The sequence below is a fragment of the Macrobrachium rosenbergii genome, chromosome 2, assembly GCF_040412425.1.
Source record: "Macrobrachium rosenbergii isolate ZJJX-2024 chromosome 2, ASM4041242v1, whole genome shotgun sequence".
NCBI lineage: Eukaryota > Metazoa > Arthropoda > Malacostraca > Decapoda > Palaemonidae > Macrobrachium > Macrobrachium rosenbergii.
The window spans coordinates 80,015,884-80,042,923 of record NC_089742.1 but is presented as its reverse complement, the minus strand read 5'-3'; positions in this window follow the sequence as shown (position 1 = coordinate 80,042,923).

The window sequence follows — 27,040 nt, the reverse complement described above, 5'->3', positions numbered from 1 at the left end:
TCTGCACTTGACCTAAGGTGGAAAAATCCTTGCTGTCAATATAAGTTTTACATAATTTTGAATGATTTCGTATATTTGATTGCTCAGGATTAGATAACCTGCTACCTGTTCTGTGACTTATGCCCCTGTGGGAATCTATGCGGACCTTCAACAGCCTCCTCGTGCATCCCACGTACATCCCGTGATCACATCTCGGGCAAGTATACTTGTAAACAACGCTGGACGAAAGCAGAGGACTGAGCCGGTCTTTGACTCTGAAGAGAGACCCTATTGTTAAGGGATTTTTCGGGATGATTTCCAGATTTAAAGCTGGAAAACTCTTTTGAATAATGGCTGTGCATTTTCTGCTAAAAGTATCATCATGCACGAAAGGGAAACTTGCATACATCTTCAGTTTCGGCACAGTCGATTCCGGTGTTGCCTGAGTCATTTTCTGCAGTAGCAGTTTATTTAGGGATGTGAAAAAAAGTTGTGACGGAAAACAATTATTATTGAAATATTTCACTAAAAAGGATATCTCATCGTGGAAACTCATCCAGTTTGACGAGTGGGTATAAGCCCTATGGAGGAGGGTTAAAATAGAGTTTAGTTTAAAATTAAAAAAACACGAACTATAAAAATTCATTCCCAAACCAGTAAATGTATTTTTCTATATACACACCTGTGTAAAAACCCGAGTCACCTCTGGAAATAATAAGATCAGGGAAGGGAAGTTTGTTATTTACCTCCCTTTCCATACTGAACCTTATGTTTGGATGTTGCCGGTTGACGAACTCCAGAAAGGACTCTGCATGACATTCATGACGAAATAGGGAGAACGTGTCGTCAACATATCTTCGATAAAATGGAGGGCGGAACCTAATGGGACATTCTTCTAATACGCGCTCCTCCGGGGAGCACATGGAGATGTTAGCAAAAATTGGACCAAGTGGTGATCCCATGGCCATCCCTTCAGTTTGTTTATACAAAATGCCATTGAAGACAAAGGTCGTGTCCAGCACGGCCAGCTCTAAAAGTTGTTTAAAAAATGTTCTACTAAAATTATTAAAAATTGCACCTTCATCAGTAAAAAGTTTGCTTAATATTATCTCAATAGTCTCCCCCACTGGGACATTTGTAAATAAGGATTCCACGTCTAAGCTTACCATATAAAAGTCTGAGTCTTGAAATGAGAATGTCCTCTTTGAATATTGCAAACTTAGTGGAATTGGTTATCAAAAGATTGTTTTTGCCCCAAATGGTTCTAACAAGGGAACAAGAAATTTGGCTAACTTATAATGTGGCGTATTCCGTGAGGAGGGATTGGGCGTAAAGGACTCCTTCTTTGTGGATCTTGGGAGACCATATAAAACACCATAAGATGAACCAGTGGAAAACAAGTCTTGGTAAGTATTATCATTAACAACGTTATTTTGTTTGAGTGTTCTTAAAAATCTGTTAATTTTATCCCCTGCTCTGAAGATATTGTAATAGTCAGGTACGCCTATTCTTTCGAATTTTGTTCGATCATTCAAAATATCCTCCATTTTATTTAAGTATTAATTTTTGTCTAGAATGACAAGACCCTTACCTTTATTGAGGTTTTATTAATATGATGTCCTCCTCCTTTGACCAGGTTCTTCAAAATATTGAAGTCGTCCTTGCTGAAAAAATTCCACCTCGCCTTTAAATTGTTAAATGCGCTATGGGCCAAGGACCAAATCTGGGACTGCAGCATACTCAAATCGGTGTTAAAGGCAACTCTCCTCATAGGAATACGCCACATTATAAGTTAGCCAAATTTCTTGTTCCCTTGTTAGAACCCTTAAAAAAAACAATCTTTTGAGAACCAATTCCACTAAGTTTAAAGAGGACATTCTCAAGCAAGACTCAGATTTATATGGTACTTAGACGTGGTTCCTTATTTACAAATGTCCCAGTGGGGAGACTATTGAGATAATATTAGCAAACTTTTACTGATGAAGGTGCAATTTTTTAATACTTTTAGTAGAACATTTTTTAAACAACTTTTAGAGCTGGCCGTGCTGGACCCGACCTTTGTCTTCAATGGCATTTTGTATAAACAAACTGAAGGGATGGCCATGGATCACCACTTGGTCCAATTTTTGCTAACATCTCCATGTGCTCCTGGAGGAGCGCATATAATAGAAGAATGTCCCATTAGGTTCCGCCTCTATTTTATCGAAGATATGTTGACGACACGTTCTCCTATTTCGTCATGAATGTCATGCAGAGTCCTTTCTGGAGTTCGTCAACCGACAACATCCAAACATAAGGTTTGCGATGGAGAAGGAGGTAAATAACAAACTCCCCCTTCCTTGATCTTATTATTTCCAGAGGTGACTCAGGTTTTTACACAGGTGTGTATAAAAAAATACATTTACTGGTTTGGGAATGAATTTTTATAGTTCGTGTTTTTTTCATTTTAAACTAAACTCTATTTTTAACCCTCCTCCATAGGGTTTATACCCATTTAGTCAAACTGGATGAGTTTATACGATGAGATATCCTTTTTAGTGAAATATTTCAATAATAATTGTTTTCCGTCACGACTTTTTTTCACATCCCTAAATAAACTGTTACTGCAGAAAATGACTCAGGCAACACCTGAAATCGACTGTGCTTGAAACTAAAGATGTATCCAAGTTTCCTTTCGTGCATGATGATACTTTTAGCAGAAAATGCACAGCCATTATTCAAAAGAGTTTTCCAGCTTTAAGTCTGAAAATCATCCCGAAAAATTTTTTAACAATAGGGTCTCTGTTCAGAGTCAAAGACCGGCTCAGTCCTCTGTTTTCGTCCAGCGTTGTTTAAGAGTATACTTGCCCGGGATGTGATCACGGGATATACGTGGGATGCACGAGGAGGCTGTTGAAGGTCCGCATACTGTAGATTCCACAGGGGCATAAGTCATAGAACAGGTAGCAGGTTATCTAATCCTGAGCAATCAAATATACGAAATCATTCAAAATTATGTAAAACTTATATTGACAGCAAGGATTTTTCCATCTTAGATCCAAGTGCAGAACAACAACGACTTAACCATCCTAGAATCCATAATTATCAAGAAGACTGTAATGTCGTTAAATACTCAATCGTCCTCAGTGAAATTGTTTATAGCCTAGTTTGGGCAACTGGTTTTCCTCACTCTGTTTTTATTTATTTATGTTAGTCTTGTTCTTTCTTTCATATAGGTAGGTTGTTTTAAGATTTTAGTGAACTCCTTTTACTTATTATTGACTTGTCTTGGAATGAGGTGTTTTGTTTTAAATATTTTTACTACATAAAGAGCTGTTGCCATTGCATTAATTTGTTATTCATGTTCGCAAATTATATTATATTTTATAGCCTTGAAAATGCGACTTGGAATTCGTCATGTCCTTCGGCATTGGAAATAAACTGTAGATGATGAGGATGCCTTTCCCTACTGCTTCCTTTTTGATGTATATATGTAAATGGATGCATGTATGTGTGTGTATAATACTAACTCTGAAATTTGAGCAATTTCAACCAGACTTATATCCATATGACCTACTATTTAGAAATCAGCACTGCAGGGGTAAGACATCACTGGCAAGAAGCTGCTGAGGGCACCAAAGTGTTGGGAGGGCTTACTGAAACAGGGCTGAGAAAATAAAAGAACAATTCTACTAATTTATCATACCTAATTTCGGTATGATAAATTAGTGGGGTGTAAACACTAATGGCACCAAAGGCGGTGGGGGATGGGAAGGCTGACATTTAGTGAGATTTAACAGATTGAAGTGAGAAGAGAGAGTAGAGAGAAGAAGAGAGAGAGACATCGGGGAGATCTTTGAGAAGATAGTAGAGGGTATTAGGGAGGAGAAAGAGGGAAAAAGAGAGAGAGCTCAGAGAGATAGATGAGAGAGAGAGTTCTTTTTCTTAGATTATCTCAGTTTAAGACCATGAGGGTTGAGGACAACTGAAAGGTAGAGAGTTTTGTTGGGGAGGAGAAAAGGAAAAGGTAAAGGGAGATGTAGAGAAGAGAGAGAGAGAGAGAGAGAGAAAAAGAGAGATGAGAGAGAGAAAGTTTATTAGTTGTCATTCAGAGTCATCCTGGGCAGTCAGGTTTTTGTGTGTGTATATATATACAACAATGTATATATAAATATATATATAGCTCTATAGCGTTAATATATATTTTATATATATATATATATATATATATAATATATATATATTATATATATATATATATATAATCAGCAATCTTAGTCACTTTTACCAGACACATATGTAATTCTAATAGGAACAATGCCCTACAGCTTCTCAGGAATTCTTCTAACTTTTTTTGGATGTGCTTGTTATACGAAGCCGTACATCCAGCTCAAGAAATTGAAGACTAAATACTACGATGGTGAGGATGGGTCTATTCCAGCTCTAATAAATAAAATCTGAAAACAACAGGTATATGTATGTACATCAATTGTTAGACTTTTATTTTTTCTCGTGGTCAGGTCGGCAAGTGACAAGAATTTTTCCTTCACACAAGGCGAATGCGGGTTCGTGTCCCGCATTGACCGGCAATGAAGTCTTCAATTTCTTTTAAATCTGGATGTATGCTTTTTAGTTACTGCCACATCCAACTTGTGAAGAAGTCGATAAAGTTCCCTTTGGCATTGTAGAAATTGAGAAAATGATTTATATGTAAAAAAGTGACCAGTAATTCTAATATTATTTCAGCATAAAAGCAATAAAAACGATTGCCCATTGGCTACGATTGGAAGGATGGGTCTATTCCAGCTCCATAAATATATCTGAAAACGACAGGTATATGTATGTACGAGAGGTAATAGACTTTTATCCTTCTCGCGGTCAATCGGCAACGTGACCTCCTTGTGGTTAAGGCGACGCGGGTTCGTGGCGACCGGCAATCACATCGTCAATTTCTTGCGTCTGGATGTAGGGAAAATAGTTACAAGCACATCAAAAAGCGCGAAGATTGCGAGAAGTTAAAGAGTATTGTGCTATGTAAAATTACATACACACACACACACACACCCACACACACACATTTATATAATATATATATATAAATATAGTATTATATATCATATATATATCCATATATTTATATATTTATATATATATATATATATATATGTTGATATATATATATTATATATATATTATATAATAAGTTATATTTTTATAATATATATTTCATAATATATATATATTATATTATTTATATATATATAAATATATATATGATTTTTATAAAAATTATATATTTGATATTTATATCATATTTATATTTATATATATATTATAAATTGCCATATAACGAATTTATTTATAAATATTCCAAAATATATATATATATACATATGATATTATCTTAATTTAATTTTATATAATAATAACAATATATATTTTTATGTTAAAGACTCTGCAAAGTATCAAAAATATTGGACTTTATAAAAGGTTCTAATTATTTTTTAGAAATTTTAAAAATTTCAAATTCAGGCCACATCTCAAAATATGAGCTCATAAAGAGAAAAAATATTTGATTTAGAAAGAGATAGAGAAGATGAATTCAACATTATAAAGACAGTGATTACTCTGACTGGAATTATTCCGATCTTTGTTGTAATTAAATCTTTTCTCTCCTCTTACAAACAGCCGTGTCCAGTTATTTATTCAGCCATTTAATAATGCAAGGTTTAGCAGATATTGGAAACGTTTTTAGTTAATGAATATATATATATATATCCATACATATGATATATATAAATATATATATATAATATATTTAAATATTTTTATTATGTTTTCATGTGAATTTGTGTGTTGTGTATGTTGTCAGTGTACAGTATTTGTATGTTTTGTTGAGCAAACAAAGACTAATTTAAACTTAGTGCATTGTGCCTTAGATTTCTAGCCAGACATGAAGAACACAAGAAAAAGACACGGAAGAAAAGGACGGATGTTACTTAACCATGAAGGAGCCTCTTTGGGAAGAACGATTTGAAATTTGGTCAGGATTTTTTGGGAGCAGAGAGAGAGAAAAGAGTAGAGAGATGAACCATAGAAAGAGAGAACAGAGAGAGAGAGAGAGAGAGACGATTAACAATTATTATATTTGACCATTTTAATAATAAATAAACTTATTGTAATCTTTCAAAAATATTCAAAATGCACTTTTAGAGTATTTTTTGTAATATGTTATGAATATTCCTTGTTCCATCCTGACGAATGTGAATTTTCAATGCAAAATGCATTGTATTTATTGTTTATATTATTTGAAATATATAATAGTTTTTTATTATATCTGATAGTAAGTACCGGCAGTTCTTATCATTTAAGAGTATGGTTTGCAGAAAAGGTTGTCCACGGCCAATCATGATTGTTAAATGTTATCGACTGCCTATATTCATCGGTAGTTAAAAAACAATAAAACTTTAGTTAAATGATAACCAAAATGAAGTTCCTTTTACCATGTTTTAATGAGCAGCGATTTTGTAGTTAATTTTCATTAATCTTATTTTTGAAAATTATAGTTCTAAACAAAATTAAAGCTCAGTGTAATTATTCGGATTAACATTTCACTTGTAGGAAGAATAGATTTTTTTTTCTATCTTGTTAATTAAGATTTTTCTTTTTTTAGATTTCACTGTAAAAGATGCATCAAATTATCGGATCTAGCTAATAATTAAATTTTGTTTAACCCTAAGTTTCGTGTCTTAAGTTATATTTTTAAACTTTATTAATATGATATACATAGTTTTTTGTTTTATTTAAAGTTAAAATTCTTTCTTTTTTTACCTAAACCATCTGAATTTTAAAATGCCTAGATATTTGTAAGAGACTCCAGAAGAGTCTTGTTGAGATTTATTTATTTATTATTGGAACTTTCTTATTTTTATATTATTCTGGATTAATTTTTTTACTTAGAACAGTTTTTTTATTCCTCTTGGAATCTATTGTTTAGATCAAAGGAATCGAGCTTTGTTTTGTCAGTTTTGCAAACGACTTCTCATTCTGAATTACAGATGCTCTCTGTGAATCAGGGTATTAGCACGCCTTCTTCCACGGAAAAATAATTTAATGATAACTTGCTTCTACTGAGTTTCTGTCAAAGATTTTTTATTGATTTTTCCAGTTTCAACTATAAGGAAAAACAAAGATTTCAAGAACCATTTTGTTAGTGATTTTATTTTACAGTTCATTTTTTGCAATTGAGCCATTTTGCAATTTAGACATTTAAAAATTAAAGAAAATCTCAACAATGTTTACTTATTTCTCTACCATTTAAAAGCTAATTTATAGTGATTGAAGATTTTTCATAGCTTTCAAAAATTTGAAATATTTTTAGTATTCATATTCCTGGCTGTTTCAGATCGATTATTTTTATTATTCAAACAATGGTAAAAATCCTTTAAATACCACGTTGTTTTTGAAAGGCTGCAGTCTCGGACTCTTTGTTATTATTTATTTTTGCAATTCTGTTTCATATGCTTTTCAAACATCTTGTAAATAGTAATTTACATTATCAGTTGGCAATTTGAATTTTCACTGTGATTTTTATATTTATTTTTAAATTTCAAACCCAAAACACAACAGTGAACAAATATCAGCCATACGTTTCAGATCTTAAGAAAATATTTAAGAGGCTATTTTGATGACTCGACAACATTTGCAATAAAGTGATCACGATGCCATTTTGTTAATTTGCACATCGCTTGATTTAAAAGCAATTTACTTGAATGAGTAAGATTCTAACATAAATTTAGCTACACATTCAGCTTTTTAAATTGGTTAAATCCTGTATGGAAAAAATTATATTGAGCTATCATTTAAGATAAATTTAAATTAAAATGATTGCTGTATGATTGTATTTAGACAAGAGTTATTATTAGATAAATGAGTGATATTTTAATGATTAAGAAAATTAGATAGAATTAAGTATGAACATTTCTGGGAATTTTTTTATTTTTAAGCAATATAAATTTAACTTAAGATTTTTAAGAACACTCAAATAAAATTAACGGATTTGCAATTTAAGATTTTTTTTGCAGGCAAAAGACATTTTTTATTTTTCTTTTTATTTTTTTTATGGCAACTCCCTATACATTTAAGTAGTTAAAAAGATCAAATCTAGGATTTTCATGTTTTATTTTCTAGACTTTGTAAATGAATAATAAGTATTTTTGTAAACGGCATAAATTTTAAAAAAAAATCTTTGAAAACTTTATTATGCATGATAGAATGAAGAAACAAAGAATTTCACAGTTTAAAGACTAAAATCTAGGGAAGAGATGAATTTTAATATGGATTTTTCAGACCAAATATATTTATTTACGGAATTTCAAATGATTGACAGGAGACTGCAAAGAAAACATGGTTTTAATCAACAAATTGTCAATAAATGCTTTTAATTTTTATATTTAACTATTTTTATTAGTTCAAAAACTTTTTGACAAACCAACATTTTTAGATTTTTGTTTTAACAAAAAGCGCTAAAAAATTATTATAAAATTTTTTATTTCACTGAAAATGGATACATGTTATTTCCTCTACCATATTTGAATAATTTTTTTACAAAACAGTGAATGGTGACATCATTTAATATACAAATTTTTGTCCAATGAATTTTTGGAATGGCTAAAATTTACAATTAGTAATATTACGACAATTTTATTATAAGCAAAGGAGTTGTTTATTTCAATTTATTTCTTCGGATTTTCATGAATTTGGGATAAAAACCTTAGATTAAGGTCTTTTATTTTTTCCTCTCTATCCAAAACATTTTCATACTATTTATTTTTGAAAATGATTTGTTACTAAGCTCAGGAAAACTCCCTTTTTTTTTATATGAGGATCTTTTATATCAATTTGGCCAAAAGAATTTAGATACAAAAATAATAACAATAAACAACTGTATAGAACAAAATATGTTCGATACCAATTTTTTGGGAATGATTTTATACATCTGAAAAATGTTTTAAACTTTCAGCCTATTTCAGGCATTATTTTAATCGGAATATGGCCAACATTACTACTTATGTTTAATTTGAACAAAGTTTCCGGAAATATTTTGTCTATTTAGAAGATATTTAAATAATAATTGTTTTTTTGTTATTGCCATCGAATGTATTTTTTGATATAAAGTTATTTAAATATATATTTCTATTACAGTGAAATATTCATTTTTTTGTTACACCTGAAATAATTCAGCGTCCAAAACATGATAATCCAGTTAGACTTTAGCCAAACAAAATTCAAAACGTAAAATAACACTAGATATATATATATAAAGAAGTTTTCCATATATAAATATTGAAAATCATTATATTCTTTAAATATAAATGTTAATTGATTTTAATTTCGTACTGAAAAGTATTAGTCTGAAATACATTTTCCAGCGTTGTTTAAAAAAAATACTCTAAATGGTATACGGGACACGATTTTCAGAGTTTTTGCCTGTTAATTTATCATGAAAATTTTCACATATAGCATAAGATCTGTGAACATGGTCACAAAGTTTTTGTTGAAAAAACAATCAGAATCTAGTTTCGAAATCATAAAAAAAAAAAAGAAAAAGACTTATATTGACATATTAGGCGATTTTTAAATCTTCTAATTTCAAGTGCAGAACAATCAATGTGATTTTAAGCAATCATGAGCAAAAAGTTTCTGGACTAAGAAGCCGAGTTTGTAATATTGAAGATATGCTCAGTTCCTCTTGCAGAAAATTGTTTATCCTAAAAAGAAAAAAAGCAAAAACTTAAAAATTGTTTGCTTATTTATATTAGTCTTGTTCGTTTCATGATGAATATGTTAGGTGAATTTTAGACATTTAATGAACAACGACTTAGTGAAAAGAATTTGAATTTTTTTTTACATAGTTTTTGATTTTGGGCCCTTAAGAGAGTTGTCACAGCATTAATTTGTGGCATTATGTGATATAGAATTATATTTTATTTTATAGCCTTGTATGTATTTATAATATTTGATTTATATATATATATATATATATTTATATATATATATATATATATATATATATATATTTATATATTTATATATATATATATATTTATATATGTAACGAGGACAGAATTAACACCTTTTTGAAGGTGTACGTAACGTGCTCCAACGATCTTTATTCATGAAACGGAGGCGTATGAACGTTCGCTCACGGCAACACTTACATCTATTTTTTTCCTCTTCTCTCTCTCTCTCTCTCTCTCTCTCTCTCTCTCTCTCTCTCTCTCTCTCCGTGTATCACCTCTCTCTCTCTCTCTGTATCGCCTCTCTCTCTCTCTCTCATCGTTTTTCCGAAGTTCACCCACCCGAATCTCACTCATTCTCACCAAATCAATTAAATGGACCATTTAAAGAAACGCAATAGTTTCTACAAAAATAGGTTTATTATTCAAATAACCCAACAAGAAATGAATAAAACAAAGCAAAGATTAAAATGCATAATAAATGAAATATCGAGTTAGATAACTAAACTCTGAACTGCAAAACACTTCTGATTAAAGAAGTCTCACTATGGCTAATAGCCTGAAAATATCCAAACTCACACATACTCCCCAAATCAATAATTAGTCATGTCAAAAAACCAGTCTACCACATGTTATTCGAAACAGTCCACACTGTCCACCGACATCTGTCCACAGACATCTGTCGGAAGAATCAAACATGATAGAAAACTCCCAAAAATATATGAAATGCAAAACACAATAATGGAAAGTGTAAAATGCATAGCCAAGATATGGCAAACGTAACATGACAAAATAATAATATAAAAGAGGTATGAATATTCATATTAAATCTCCCACACCAGTTCAAAAGTTCATAATGATTAGAAAATCATGGTAAAAATCACAAGTTCAATTTTCTCCCATAAAAACAGAGATTTCAAAGTCTACCTTATCTGCCGATTTAAAGCCTGGATCCTCTCCAAAGCTACGTCTAGACAACTGCAGTTCTATCACGTTAATGAACGATCAAACTCACTTTTAGGGCAGATTTTGGCGTAATCTAGATCAAATTAACGCACGTACTCACGAATATACATAACACTTCGGAAGATCACCTGACCGGCAATATTGCTGAGGAATCAAACTATTTGTTGAACACAAAGATTTTACCTCGAGTCTCTCGACCTAGTTCCATCTGACTCCATAAATTCTTTCATCACATCTTAAAGCATTGAAGCTATGAAATGCATATATGTGTCCTTTAAAACTTTAGCGGCCATCTTTTCTGAAATAGAGCTCGGCCACCACATAAGAGCGTCTCGCTCTCCTTAACGGCAAACCAAAACAAAAGCATATGTATAAAACATAACAGAATAGAGCTATGCTCAATTAGCAATGTCTACTGCACTGCAGCTTTAAGGACTGCTCTCATGACGCACTTCCAAAGTCACTGGGGTTGAGTTCTTAGAGCCTTTACATGTAATCTTACAAACACGAATAAGCTTTACTACTCCCACAACAAGAATTATCAGTAAAATAGCTATTAAGACAATTAAAATTGTCGGCATAATATATTCCTGATACTCGAACATCACGGAATCGTCAATGTCTTCCAACGGTGGAACCGTCATTGGCACCTTGGTTGTAGGTACCTCCACTACCAAATGCTCGTTATGCGTATGACGCATAATTATCTTCTCGGAACTGTTGAATACAGCACGGCTAAGTACGAGAAATTCCGTAGACAGGATTCTGCAGGATGAATCAAACTGCTCGGATCCTCGATGAACGAATGTCGTCGACTTGTTGCTCTGGCACATCATTGTAACTGCATACTCCTTGCAAAAACACAGCATGAAGAGTACTGGTGGACTCAATGTGGTAATCTCGCAGGAACTGTCTAAAGTCACATTCTGTCGGAGTCTGTCTATGAACTAATGATAATTCACAACCACCCACAGACACAACTCGCAACTGGAAAATACTACTGTCACACACACACTTCTCTCTAACTAAAGTACAACTGTCTTATAATCAACTCCCGAACCTTGATATTGATCTCCCAAAATGAACATGGTCTCTACTCTATCCCATGTCACTACTGAGTCTCCCAAAAACACTCGAAAAAGGTCTAATAACAAAAAGGTTTCATGTTACTGAACCAAACAAAACTACTAATGCAAAAGTCAAACACTCTCAATGTGAACTAATTCCAAGTTTGTATCTCAGAATAATCACAGTCAACTCACCACTAAACACAACAACTCTACGGAACTCACTCATAAAAAAAAATTCTATCCAAACACTAAAAGGTATCATATCTCGTAAAAGACATGAAAGTTCTACTCTGGTTAGCAAATATTTCGCAACACCTGACTAACTCTCAACAAAATAGCAATTGACGTAATGGCAATCGCTCCCATGATCTTAACAACTATAACTACTCACAATACAGCTCCCTTTATTTAAAAAAAAAACTGGAAAAAAAATCCAAATACTCAAATACGATCTCCCAACATCGAAAAAGATCAGACTTGTTCGGTCCGATATACTAAGTACCTCCCCAAAAAAATAATCTAAACAACACAAATTGCGTCAGATGATGAAACACATCATAACACAATGACACACTAACACACGGGTCAAATCTCGTATGAAATTAGCCCATGTCTCAATTCCTAAAATCATTCGAAAACAAATGACTAAGAACTTCAACATCCAAAATGAACAAGAGACAAAAAAATAAATAAATCATATATATATACAAACATCAACCCATTTATCCTCTAACTATATACAAACGTTCCATTACATCCCAACTTTCTTTAACTTCGAAATATGGGTCAATTTCGTCACTCCAGTGTTTACATCTTTAACTACAAATCTATTCCCTCTTTTGATCTCTACAATCTCAAAAGGTCCGTGGAACTTCGGACTTAACTTATAATTCAGATCATTCCGAACATTCACTTTAACAAACACTCTATCACCCATCGAAAAAGCTACTCCCCTCGATTTCGCGTTACTTTTCTCTACCATTGCACGCGAACTAAGTTCAAGTTCTTTACTGATACGTGCAAATCTTTCTCTCGCTGTATTTATCAATGAAGTGACCGTAACATCACCCTGAACACACTCTGGTAACAAATCAAAAGGTCCTTTCAACTTGTATCCATACAAAGCTTCTGCTGGAGATATCTTAATTGTGTCATTCATCATAGTATTGATACTATATCGCACTTCATCCAAAGATCTGTCCCAATGTGTATCGGAACCTCCCACCGTCATGCGCAAAGCTTCGATTACTTTCCGATTCGCCCTCTCACATAACCCATTTGCTTCAGGTCTATACGGGATTATAGATACTTTCTTTATCCCCAACAAATTAGCAAGACCGTCTAAAGTCTTATTAATAAACTCCCTACCATTGTCTGTGATCAGACATTCAGGAACACCATATCGACAAATTATCCCCTTAAAAACGCTATAGCAACTTCCTCAGCTGATTTGTATTTCAGTGGGAAAATCTCGACAAAGCGAGTCAACTCATCAACAACTACTAATAAATGTCTATAACCATAAGCGGACTCTGAGAAGTTACCCAGAATATCCATATGCACTCTCTGAAACGGCCTATGTGGTATGGGATATGAACCCAAACGACACGACACTGTCGTCGCTGGCTTATTCGCATTGCAAATAGCACACTTCTTCACAAAGGCTTCTACTGCGGAAAACATATTTTTCCAAAAGAACTTTGACCTGACGTTTTCATACGTCTTGTCTACACCCAAATGAGGAGAACCAAATTTACAATGTACAATGTCTAGAACTTGTGGTACTAGACTCTCTGGCACGATGATTTGTGTAATCTCACCCATGCTTCGAGTACTTTGCAAGTTATACTTAACTTTCCTCACCAATAAATTATTCTCCAACTCTAGACCAGAAAAAGGCAACTTATACCCTTTCTTCGGTGAAACTCCCTTAAGAAATGCCTTAGCATCTGACAACAATTTATCTTCATCTTGCTTTTGTTCCAGCAAGCCTATGTCCCAAGTGACATTTTCACCCGTAATATAACACACTGCGTTACTCTCACTATCACGAATAACAATCTCTCCCGAGACTGCCGACTCACTATTTCTCCCCGAAGTATGCACTGTAGGAACGTGTATGTCCTCTACATGCGATCTCTCAGAACTACTAATATCAGAGACATTAGACACCAAATATTTACTCTCTTCTCCCACACAGGATTCGGTGTGTATTTCCTCATCCTCGACCGGAAAATATCTGCTCAATGCATCTGCAACTACATTATGCTTACCTTCAATGTATTTGAGGTTTGCATCAAAATCTCTCAATGTTAGGAACCAACGTGCTCTCTTGGGCGACAAATTTGGCTTATTAAAAGCTCTAACAACGGTTGATGATCTGTAAAAATCTCAACTTTATTTCCCAACAACAACATCTTAAAATGAACAAGGCTAGAGACGACTGCGAAAGCCTCCTTGTCCACAACTGACATCAGCCTTTCGTTACTACCACGTGTTTTGAACTTTCTGCTATAAAAAGCAATTGGGTGTAATTTCCTTCAAATTTCTGCATCAAACACGCACCTATACCTTCCTGACTCGCGTCAGTCACTAAGGTGAACGGTTGACTAAAATCTGAAACTTCAAAACTGGTGGGTTCACCAAAGCGTTCTTAAGCTTCTCAAAAGCTAATTGTTGACTATCACCCCAAACAAACTTAACGTCTTCTCGTAACAAATCTGTCAATGGAGACGCTATTGTAGAAAAATTCCGCACAAAACGGCGAAAGAAACCCGACATACCTAGGAACGAACGAATCTGTTTCCTGGTTTTGGGAACTGGAAAATTCACAATGGCTTTAACTTTCTCATCATTCACTCTAACTCCCTCTTTAGAGATAACATGTCCTAAATAGACAATTTTTCTCTTCAGAAACTCACATTTGGCCAATTTGACCTTTAACCCAGCGAACCGTAATCGCTTAAGGACTTCTTTTAACACCTTTAGATGTTCTTCAATTGTATCTGTGCATATGAGAATGTCATCCATGTACACAAACACCGACTTTCCTAACAAGCCATGAAGTACTGTGTTAACCAGTCTAGTAAATGTTATTGGGGACCCTTGTAATCCAAAAGGCATCCTATTAAACTCGTAATGTCCCTTTGGTACCGAAAATGCTGTATATTTACGGCTACTCTCACAAAGGGGAACTTGTAAAACCCTTGCATAAGATCTATAGATGAATATATATTCTTGCCACCGATCTCAACAAACAAATCAGGCAAACAAGCTACCGGATATCTATCTGGGCATGTTTTTCATTCAATTTACGAAAATCTACACAAACTCTGATACTACCGTCTTTCTTAGGAACTGCAAGCAAAGGAAAATTAAACGGAGAATTGGATGGTCTGATAATGCCTTCCGACTCCCACTTCTGAACTTCTTTTTCTACTTCTTCTCTGATCTTAAAAGGAATTCGATATGCTGGAATATATATGGGATTTGTACCCTTTTCTAGGCGGATTGAATGTTCTAAAACATCTGTAACTCCTAATTTATCTCCCTTCAAAGCAATGATATCTAGATATTCTTTCAACACTTTCTCTACTTTATCTGAATATTCAGGATAATCAACTTTAGCCAAGTGTTCATGTAGAACCTGACTTCGGAACTGTTGCTCCTCGTTAGGAAACATATTCCCGTCTCCACAAAAACTCACTAATTTATGCTCTTCATTAAACTCTTCAAAATCAATTACATAAGTACCCTTGTGATATTTTTTCACTGAGTCTTGATAGCTAACTAATTCTACTGAAGTCACGCCTGCGACTGAAATTTCATTCACTGACACCGTACTCACAACGTCTTTGAATTTCTCGGTTCCCTCAACAACGCACACTTGAGAAGGAAACTTTTTCTCTTTCAGCGACACTTTAACCAATGTAGGAACTCTCATGGTTGCAATTCAATATCTTCCAACAAAAATCCTTTGAAAGATCTTTGCGGAATATCTTCACTCTCTAATGAATGTGTTACACATGTCTCAGACTGTGTCTTAAGTTTCTCACAAGTTTTTTCCTGTGTATATATGGAACAAAACAACCTGACTCACCTATTGTAATCCCCTGAACTCCCGTAAGAATGTTGATGTTATGTCGCATACAAGAAGGGTGTCCTAGCAAAACCATTTCACCTAAGGCTAATCCTTCTATGACCAAAAATGATTCTACTATTGTCTTTCCACCGATACAAAGCGTAAGAAATGACGAACCTAAAATATTCAGTTTCCTCGCTTGTACATCACACACTGTCTCACTAGAAGGGACTAATTTGCACTCTGGAAACCTCGAGTGAAAAAGGTCAGCATTTACTAAGTTAACTGAGCTACCAGAATCAATGAAAATAGAAATTTCATTGCCATTAGAGAATCCACGTACAATCGGCCTAGGTTCTAGTGACTCTACGACCTGATTAGTCATTATCCTGTGTCCGTTTTCGAACTTATCTTGTGAAAATTCTGCTGTTCCTTTGTGTATCTAGAACTTGCATCATGTGGAATTCTCCTGTCATATCTAGAAAAACCTCCCGGGACTTCCCTGAATAATCTCTATTCTTTGTGGCTGGGCAAAATCTCCATCCATGATCTGAAGATTTGCAAACTGAACAATATCTCACTCTGCAATTTGACTTACTATGGCCTATTTTATCACAATTAAAACAACGTACCGTTGTGACTGATCTCTCTGAATTTTCTTCGATTCTACTCGTGCACATGTCTTCGCTGTTGCATCATTTCCCGAATGCGAGCGACTATCATTATTCTGTGGTTTGAAACCGCAGCTGACATTTTTGCACCTCCCTGTACAAAACTACTGTCCAGTGTCGGGCATTTTGCTAGATTTTTGTTAATCTGTGCAAACAAAAGGATTCGTCTGTATCCTGATCAATTCTCTTATCAAAACTATCTACAATTACATCTGGGACTGACGTTAAAAGGCAAGCAAAGTGTAACAATCTTTCAAAATTATCTAAGGAGATATTATTTCCAGTTACCCATGGAGAACCTGTTATAGATTTCTTTAACTCAACTACTGCATCAAATAAATTCGCACTGTATGTGACTAGTGAATCATTGCCCTTCTTTATTTTGAGAAACTCTCGCAAATTCCGAACTGCGCATTCACGTTGAACTCCGCCATAAGTAGCTCGTAGAAATTTCTGCAGTTCATTCCAAGTTTTACACCTTCTGAACCCGAAACTGCGTGCTCGTTTCCCAATATCTCCTTTATCTAAATCCAGAAATGATTTAGCCTCTGTTAAAGCTTCAGCGCCATTCGTAATTTTCTTGGAATTCAGATAATTGTTCACTGACTCAATGAAAGTTTCTATATTTTGGGTTGGCTTTCCATCAACTAACCCTTTAAAATTTGTAATTCCCCACAAATGTTCGTCACTTTATGCACCACAATTGATTGGGATGTGCTTGCTGCATCGTCCGGCATTTTGTGAGTAATCACACGCCCTGAGCGTAACAACATAAAAAGAGAAACCAAAAAGAACACTAGAGAAAGGCACAAGTTACCCCTCTAAAAGAAGAACAGAAAACGGCGTTCTGCGCAACTTACGAGAATGGGGTACTTACCAATTTTGAAACAGAAAACGAAGTACCTATCTCTCAAACTGTGCTAACCTGTGACGTCACCTACTCGACAGCGAAGCAAAAAAAGACACCCAGCGCGTTTCTAGTTGAATCATCACTTTGCGTAATTAACTCACAATCGCCACTATTCACACTTATTTGGGTATTTTGTTAACCCCTAAATTGCTCTAGAGATCATCCAGATCTATTTCACAACTCCCCACTCCCAGTACTCGAATAGAAACGGAAAAAAAGAGGAAAGGTTCCCCGCATTTCACACGTAATCACGACCTACTCAGTCATTCAACACTGACCCGTCGCCTTAGCTCTTAGGTGAAGTCGCCTATGCCTTGGGCATCAACGTTACCAATTAGTCTATTAGCAATCTCCCTCTTTCGCCATCATTAAAGACATTAAAATCATGCTGCCACCATTTAAAATCAAAAGACACCCGCTGCCAACCATTTCATTCAGACACCGCTGCCACCATTATATTCAGACACCGCTGCCGCCATTTATTCAGGAAACAGCGTATGAACGTTCGCTCACGGCAACACTTACATCTATTTTTCTCCTCTCTCTCTCTCTCTCTCTCTCTCTCTCTCTCTCTCTCTCTCTCTCTCTCTCTCTCACCGTGTATCACCTCTCTCTCTCTCTCTCATCGTTTTCGAAGTTCACCCACCCGAATCTCGCACTCATTCTCACCAAATCAATTAAATGGACTATTTAAGGAAACGCAATAGTTTCTACAAAAATAGGTTTATTATTCAAATAACCCAACAAGAAATGAATAAAACAAAGCAAAGATTAAAATGCATAATAAATGAAATATCGAGTTAGATAACTAAACTTTGAACTGCAAAACACTTCTGATTAAAGAAGTCTCACTATGGCTAATAGCCTGAAAATATCCAAACTCACACATACTCCCCAAATCAATAATTAGTCATGTCAAAACCAGTCTACCACATGTTATTCGAAACAGTCCACACTGTCCACCGACATCTGTCCACAGACATCTGTCGGAAGAATTAAACATGATAGAAAACTCCCAAAAATATATGAAATGCAAAACACAATAATGGAAAGTGTAAAATGCATAGCCAAGATATGGCAAACGTAACATGACAAAATAATAATATAAAAGAGGTATGAATATTCATATTAAATCTCCCACACCAGTTCAAAAGTTCATAATGATTAGAAAATCATGGTAAAAATCACAAGTTCAATTTTCTCCCATAAAAACAGAGATTTCAAAGTCTACCTTATCTGCCGATTTAAAGCCTGGATCCTCTCCAAAGCTACGTCTAGACAACTGCAGTTCTATCACGTTAATGAACGATCAAACTCACTTTTAGGGCAGATTTTGGCACAATCTAGATCAAATTAACGCACGTACTCACGAATATACATAACACTTCGGAAGATCACCTGACCGGCAATATTGCTGAGGAATCAAACTATTTGTTGAACACAAAGATTTTACCTCGAGTCTCTCGACCTACTTCCATCTGACTCCATAAATTCTTTCATCACATCTTAAAGCATTGAAGCTATGAAATGCATATATGTGTCCTTTAAAACTTGTAGCAGCCATATTTTCTGAAATATATACATACATACAACACACACACACACAAAATAATATATATATATATATATATATATATATATATATATATATATAGCAAATATATATATCATATACTGTACAAACGTAAATGTTTGTTTGCATGTTCGTGAGCTATAAAAATCCAGAACCGCTTGACCGATCTAGACAAAATTTGCTACGTGGTCAACATTAAACCCAGCTTAGATATTAGGGTAGTTTTCAAACCTGTACCCCCTTCCTTCCCCTATCCCCCTTCCCCATTCCCGCTGTAACTTATGTGGTAACCATTTGACCGATCTAGACAAAAGTTAGCATCGTGGCCATCATTTGACCTAACTTAGATCAAAACGGTATGTTTCAAACCCGTACCCTTCCCCTCCTCCCCCCATCCCCTTAGCTCTATAACTTATGTGGTAATCACTTGACCGATCTAGACAAAATTTGGAATGTGGCCATTATTTGACCCAACTTACATGATAGGGTAGGTTTCAAACCTATAACCCTTTCCCTTTCCCTGCCCCCTTCCCTTTGTAACTTATGTGCTAACTACTTGACCAATCAGGACAAAATCTGGCATGTGGACATCAATTGACCCAACTTACATAACAGGGCAAGTTTCAAACCCATACACCCTTCCCCTTCCCCTTCCCTAGCACTTTGTTGGGTGAGTCGAAAAAGAGCTGTGGACTGTCACTCGATGGGCGGAGTTCACCATCTTGCCGGCTGATGAAGAGTTAGAGGAATTTATTTCTGCTAAGTAACCAATTGGTTCTTAGCCACGTAAAATAAGTCTAATCCTTCGGGCCAGCCCTAGGAGAGCTGTTAATCAGCTCAGTGGTCTGGTAAAACTAAGGTATACTTAACTTTTCCCCCATCCCTCTTCCCTTTGTAACTGATTTGGTATATAAACTCTACGGGTTTATCATAAATCATTTCATGTACTTAATACCACAGAAATAAATGATTGAAAATGCTTTCCTTTCCTTTGATTAATAATTCTGTATCAAAGTTTGGGTTTATGTTTAGTTAGGGGTGTGTTTAGGTTTAGTGGGGATGTGTTTAGGCTTAGCAGGGGGTGTGTTTAGGTTTAGTTACAGGTATGCTTAGGTTTAGTGGGGGTGTTTCAGTAAATTGCAGGGGGTGTGTTTAAGGTTTAGTAGGGGTAAATGTGACAGTCATCACAGTAATACCTGGATAAAAGGGGCAGTCAGCATAATTCTTGGATAAAGGTACAGACAGTACAGTAATACCTGGATAAATCGGACAGTTACCACAGTAATACCTGGACGCTGGGACAGTCAGCATAATTCTTGGATAAAAGGTACACACAGTACAGTAATACCTGGATAAATGGGACAGTTACCACAGTAATACCTGGATAAAAGGGACAGTCAGTGAATGCTTGGATAAAAGGTACAGACAGTAGCCTACAGTAATACCTGGATAAATGGGACAATTACCACAGTAATACCACCTGGATAAATGGGACAGCCACCACAGTAATACCTGGATAAAAGAGACAGTCAGTGTAATTCTTGGATAAAAGGTACAGACAGTACAGTTATACCTGGATAAATGGGACAGTTACCACAGTAGTACCACCTGGATAAATGGGACAGCCACCACAGTAATGACTGGGAGACAGTTAGGCCTACCACAGTAATGTCTGGAAAAAAGGGACAGTTAGCACAGTAATACCTGGATAAAAGGGACAGGCAGTACAGTAATACCTGGGTACATGGGACAGTCACCACAGTTATACCTGGATAAAAGGGACAGTCAGCATAGTAACACTTGGGTAAAAAAGAAAGTCAGCACAGTAATACCTGGATAAATGGGACAGTTAGGACAGTAATACATGGGTAAATGGGACAGTCACCACAGTAATATCTGGATAAAAGGGACAGTCAGAGCAGTAATACCTAGATAAAAGGGACAGTCACCGCAGTAACATTTGGGTAACTGGAACAGTCACCACAGTAATAACTTGATAAATGGGACAGTCACTATAGTAATATTTGGATAAAAAGGCAGTCACCACAGTAATACTAGGATAAAAGGGACAGTCAGCACAGTAATGCCCGGATAAACAGGAAGACACTACAGTAATATCTGGATAACATGGATAGTCACCACAGTAATACCTGGATAAATGGGACAGACAATATAGTAATACCTGGATAGAAGGGACAGCCACCACAGTAATATCTGGATAAATGAGAGTCACTACAGTAGTACCTGGATAAAAGGGGCAGTCAGTACAGTAATACCTGGATAAAAGGGACAGTCACCACAGTAATATCTGGATAAATGGAACAGTCACTACAGTAATACCTGGATAAAAGGGGCAGTCAGTACAGTAATACATGGATAAATGGGACAGTCACTACAGTAATATCTGGATGAATGGGACAGTCAGAACAGTACTATTTGGGTAAAAGGGACAGTTGGTACAGTAATTCCTGGATAAACGGGGCAGTTACTACAGTAATACGTGGATAAATGGGACAGTTAGAATAGTAATATCTCGATAAAGGGACAGTCATTACAGTAATTTCTGGATAAAGGGGACAGTCAGCACAATGAGGTGCAGGAACATTTTTGAGTCCTTCAGAGTTTTCCCAAACAGCGCCGGGTTGGTCACCTAGTATGCACACACACACACACACACACACACACACACACACACACACATATATATATATATATATATATATATATATATATATATATATATATATATATATATATATATATATATATATCATATATATATATATATTAAGCCACCAATATCGTTTTAATTACGAATTCACCTTGTCTTGGGAATAGCTTATACCCAAAGGGAATGAAAATTGACAGGTCCTTCTGTCCCAGCCGGTGACTTTGACCGTATAGCTATCGAGAGGGATGTAAGATGTTATCGACTCTGCTTTAAATATTCCTATTGAATTCAGTTTCTGTACTTAGGATCGATACTGACTCATCTCCACCATGGTACCTGATCAGCAAGTTTGTAACACTTGGCTAATTATGAATTATTGTAAGCCATACATGCGTATCTTTTTTATATTCACAAATATTAAGCCAGAAATCTAGTTAATATACGGAATTCACAAATATTAAGCCAGAAATATAGTTTTCATATTGAATTCACTATACCATGAGAATAACTTGCACTCAATGAGAATTATACATGATATTCTACTTACAATATTTCTGAAAATCTCAAATTAAAGCGATAAAAAATAAAAAGAAGGGATAGCATCCGCGCAGTAAAGTGATGAATAATTGACTACTTCCAGTTAATTTTTTTCACGCATACTCTGAGAGATTTTACTAAATAAACCTCGTAGGATTTAGTGTAGGGATTCTTCAGTAGTTGTCGACAAATATGTTAAGAAAAAATTAAGTACTTATGGTTACCGGTAAAATAAAAAAAGAATATTTTTCTTCAGATGTCACTAAATAGTACTCACTAAAAAAAAAAAAATATATACTGGCCATCCTAGACAGGCACCCTCTTCTCACTTTGTTATTTGTTAAGTGTGATCCCCGATATTAATAGTACGTTACAACTCATTGATAGTTTCATTAAATGATTTCACCTTAATACAAAAGAGATTATGAAGAGTGACAACATTCTAAAACCGATACACAAATTCAAAACATAAAAGACCTGAGGCCTTGAAAGTGTCAGAGAAATGTTTCAAAATAGAATATATTCCTTGACTGAGACATGCATTAACGATAACGTCGCAAACCAGTGCATAAAACACAATTCTTGAATATCCTTCTAATTATATCAATATTTGAAGGGAAACATCAAATGAGTAAGTTCCAAAACCTCTCTACAGCGTTTCCATTTGACTTGCTTATTCGTTATTTTATTTTTTATTTTTTTCGCCTGAAAATAGAAAACCAAAACTATTCTATATGTGGTTCAAACATTTCATGCACGTTTGTAAAACATGATCAAATACCCTGAGAGCTAAGTGTACCATTTGTTTTCTCTGTCACTTTTTCCACGCTCGTGCCCTCAATGTCGTTATATAAATTGAGAAATACTTGAGTAATTATATCCGGAGGGATGATTGCTGCTTGGAAACAACTCTAGTCCTCGTTTTCTGTGTCTTGGTTTCTACATACGTAGAGCAATCTTCACGCGTGTTAAATACAAGACATTTTAATATCTGAGATATTTATGCGCATTTGTTGCGCTACCAGAATTAATTAATCTATACTTAACAGTTGGAAGCTTACGACCATAATAGTGCAGCAGATTGCTGTAAAAATCGTTCAGATAGTGAAACAAGCATGAAATTTGGCACAAACATTCCTAAGACTACGCTCTCTTAGAAAAGGGCGCTGGCCACCTGAAAATCCAAGATGGCGGCTATTTTTCAAAATGGCCGCCATCTATGTTGAGATTCACTGGTTTGGGAGCATCTATTGATGGAATATGACCAGTTTTTTTTTTTTTTTAACCTCGACTTTTAGGTTATAAAAATGTTCCATACCACACATTTTATTGAAAACCCTTACTAAATGAATTGTAACCAAGATGGCGTACAAAATGGTTGCCATAAAAATTTTTTTTCTATCCACAGCGCTAGCAGACATAGAGACCAACTGTTTTATTTAATGGTATATTCATGTGATCAGACAGTTTAACTAATATGCTATTTTCAACTGAAATAGTAACGGTATGGTCACATACAACATTGTGTCTAAGACTGTAACCATAAAAAGAAAAGAAGAGAAATACGGACTAAACGCAACCAATCTATGTATAGGTCTCTCAACCTACACCTTTGAAAAATTCGAGGATAAGAAGGTAGGCATAGCATGACACGTTGGATGCTCAAGCTAGATTATCTACTGAAGAGAGGGCAATATTTATCTAGACTTCACATTTGCAAGTGCACAGAGCTGTGCAGGAAGACCCAGCTTGTAGCACTTGCACCTTTCCCGACAGCCTGCTTTGCATCCACATTTGGTAAGCTGTTGGCAACTCTTGGCTAAGGGCGAGTTGGTTGTCCAGAGGACTTGCCATGCTTCACCAGACTTTGCCATCCCCACTCAGCAGGGTTCTCTGGCTGTGGCTGACACTGGGTGGCCTGCCCCACACACAACCAGCCTGGTACGCAGCACGCTTGGTGTGTTGGAGAGAGCTCCCCTGGTTGGTGGAATGGCCTCATATGCCCTTTGTTTTCTGGCAAACATATCAAGTCTAGCCTCATCCACAGTGCCAGCAGTGCTGGATCTTTCATACATAAGTATGACAAACCTCTCCAGGACCTTCAGGTCACTCTCTTCCACTCTGAGAGGGTAGTGACTCAGTTTGGAGAACACAGTGGAGGCCTCTGGAAAGATGTTCCATGTCTGCCAGGCGGTCTTCTTGCCCTTGCTCCGGAAGGCTGACACTGTATCACAGCCTGTGAACGCATGGAAGAAGAGCATGCCATTCACCTTCTCCTGGCCCAGAGAGTTGCACAGGTCATGCACAGCAATCCAGCGCAGGCTCTGGCCTTGGCCAAATGCCACCCATAGCTTCTCTAGCCCTAGATTGTGGAGAGTGGAGAAAGCACTGACTGCAACGACAAGAACATCTGTGTCATTTGCTTTAACCGTGATGGTCTTGGCTCCATGTTCTGTGGCATATTTGGCATGGAGAAAGATGCGGGTGTCAGCTTCCTCATGAGAGCACTTTTCCAGTCCCTGAAGACTAGCCTCATGAGTGCTGAGGACAGCAGACCCTTTCGTGGCAATGACAACATTTGTGGCAGACATCTGGGCAACTTTGTCTGCCAGGAACTGGAACAACTCTGTCTTGTTGGCATCGTGTCTTAGGAAATTGCGCCAGTTGGATGGAATTGTGTTCTTGTCTGTCACCTTGCGCCTTCCTCCTTGACCACATTGGAGCCTCGTCTCAGCTTTGAGGCTGGATGTATTGTATACATCAAATACAAGATGTGATGATGTGTACTTGCTGCTATAGGATTGTATCACAGGCAAGAAGTCGCAAAGTGCATAGCCCTCAAAGGTCTTTCCTTTCTTTGGTGGCAAGGCATGGACCAAAGCTGATCCATCTACAATGAGGACATCAGTCTTTGGTTCTTTGTCTTCTAGTGTAACATGACTCTCCAGGACCGAGGTCAGCTGAGACTTCTGACATGTGTACAGCCTACCACCCTCACCAAGGGAAGCTGGGAATGTTTGATTCTCGTGCTGGAAGAATTCCTGCAGATCACATTCACGGCTCTGACAGGATATAAATAGCTTTGAGAAAAGCTGGCAATCCTCCTTCAGAAGTTTCTGCTTTGACTGTTCTACAGGAGCAGCTTCTTGCCTGAAGAAGTCAGTTCTGTTCTTCTTTATCGGCTCATAGAAAGAGACTGCATTGTTTGCCAAAGAGTCTGAAAACTTCTGAAATTTAGTGCGGCCTCTGTCAAGGTGTGTCTGTAGAAGTTCTGCTGAGCTGGGGTGGGCAATGTCTTTGTTGTCAATGGAATACAGATCCTGGCTCTCTTCCTGAAAAGGACTTCCCAAGTGTTGCAAAGCCAATGACAGCTTGCTGACTCTCTCCAAGAATGTCTTCTGCGCATGAGGTGTTTGTTCATGGTGTGTTGTCTGCTCATTAGACTCCTTACTTTGAACCTCAAACATTATGCAGACACCAAGCGGATGATCTCTGGGCCAGCCACCATCCATCTTCTGAGTGCTGACGGATCTTCAGTCAGCCCAATGGCTCCGCCATCAGCCTTTATAAAGGCATTGGTCTGCTCATGAGCTTGGTCAAGAGCCATTGCTGAGAACTGGCGACTGGTCTTGTGCACAACAAAGTTGCCAGCCTTGAACTCCTTGTGCAACTCTGGGTGTGAACTCTCTAGGGTAAGCATGTCCCTGAGGTGAATAGGCAGCCAACGAGCATAGTTTGTATTATTGTTGGAAAAGAAGTAGGGTATCAGCTCATGCAATGCCTGGCAGTAGAGGACAAAATTGGCCTCACGGAAGGACCTGATCAGTAGGAATATCACAAGTTCCATAGACAACACCATGTGCCAGAAGTGGAACTGTGGACTCTGCTGTCTTCGAAGGTCACACCACCCCTCAAACTCTAATGCCTGCTCATTGTTGTTTGCTTTCTCAGCACAGTAGTCAGTGTATGCTGTCCTCAGGAGTTTGTACAAACTAGAGGCTGTAACCTGGTGCATCTGCCGTGTCCTGGTTACACTTGCAGCTGACAGGAAGGATTCTGCAGTTCCAGATGAAGCAACTCCTGCCTCCACCAGAGCTCCTGTCCAACCACTGCCATGAAGAAGAGTACCAAGAGATGTCATTGCTGCCATCTCAATGTGCAGACCACCAAACATTACCAGATACTTGTCTTCGCCATACTGATCAGGCCACTGCCACTGCACCTGCTTTGCTACGGCATAGATTGGCTGATCAGCTGTGATTATGGGTATCTGGCCAGGGTTCAGAAAATCAGTGACATCCTGCACTTTCTGCATCACGTGTTTGATCGTAGCAACAGAATGAGCCTGATCACGCAGGAGAGGAAGCAATGAAGTTATGGTTACTTCAAATTCTGGGCTTCTCTTCATTGAAGCGTGATGAGCTGACCACGTCAGATTCACTGCATCATCTATTTCCTGGGTGACTATGACCTTGTCTAGCCACTGATACTCCAGTGCAAGCTGTGGCCCCAAGATATCTGTGGGTGGCTTTGGTATTGCAGTGTTTGGTGGCACAGGGTTCTTTGTTTGAAAGGAAGCTGGTG